Raw genomic sequence first — 976 nt, 5'->3', positions numbered from 1 at the left:
TCCTGCCCGTGGCCTCTGAGGTCCCCTCGCAGGGGCGGCCGAGCTGGGCTCTGCTTGACGGCGCGGGCACCCGGAGACTCTCAGAGCCCAGGCCCCACCGCAGGGCCGGGAAACCCTGCACACGGCACGGCCCACGGGTCTGAAGCCACCCATTCCACTCATGTAAAACGCTGCCTCGGCCGAGCCCTGAGATCATCACATCACCATGATGCGATGATTACTACTACTATTATTACTACCTTTTTGGTGGTGTGTTGGTGAGTTGCTCAGGCTGCCTTTGAATGTGGGATCCTGCTGCCTCAGCCTCCCCGGTCCTCGGACTCACCTGGCTCTGCCTGCCTCAGCCTCCCCGGTCCTCGAACTCACCTGGCTCTGCCTGCCTCAGCCTGCCAAGCTGCTGGGATTGCAGGCGTGTGTGCCGCCACACCGGCCTCGTAGATACAACCATTACAGAGCCCCGGGGCTTCCCTGTGCCCCGGCACTCTGGGAGGCCGAGGCAGGTGGACTTTAAGTTCAAACGCAGCCACCAATGTCTTCCAAGCGCCACGGTGTAGCTGAACAGCCATCTTGGTGTCTGTCCCGGGATTTGCCCCAGGATCGCTTGAGAGGAGGCAAGAAACAGCCTCCACTCCTGCTCACGGCCTGTGTGGTTTTGTGACAAACACCGGAGACGGAGCCACGAAACCTCGGTCTCACTGTGGGTGGAATGGAGGGGCCGGCACAGACCTCTTAGGCGCCCGACGCCGGGGCGGGCATTGCTGAGGAGAGGCTGCAGCCTGAGCCCCTGCGGTCAGAGAGTCGGTTGACAAACATCCCGTTTCCACCCAGCCGCAGCCTGAGCCCCTGGGAAGTGTTCGTGGTTGCAGCGTAGGACTCTGAGGAGGGCACGATCGGGGCGACCGCGACCGGGGCCCCTTTTCCATGCTTGGGGGTCGCCGTCAGGGCCCCGCATCCTCCGGCAGGGACTGTGCCGCTG

Source organism: Fukomys damarensis, unplaced genomic scaffold (assembly GCF_012274545.1).
Source record: "Fukomys damarensis isolate Sample0158 unplaced genomic scaffold, DMR_v1.0_HiC HiC_scaffold_39, whole genome shotgun sequence".
In the NCBI taxonomy this organism is placed as follows: domain Eukaryota; kingdom Metazoa; phylum Chordata; class Mammalia; order Rodentia; family Bathyergidae; genus Fukomys; species Fukomys damarensis.
The sequence above is the reverse complement of the archived record's forward strand: the minus strand, read 5'-3'. Positions refer to the sequence as shown.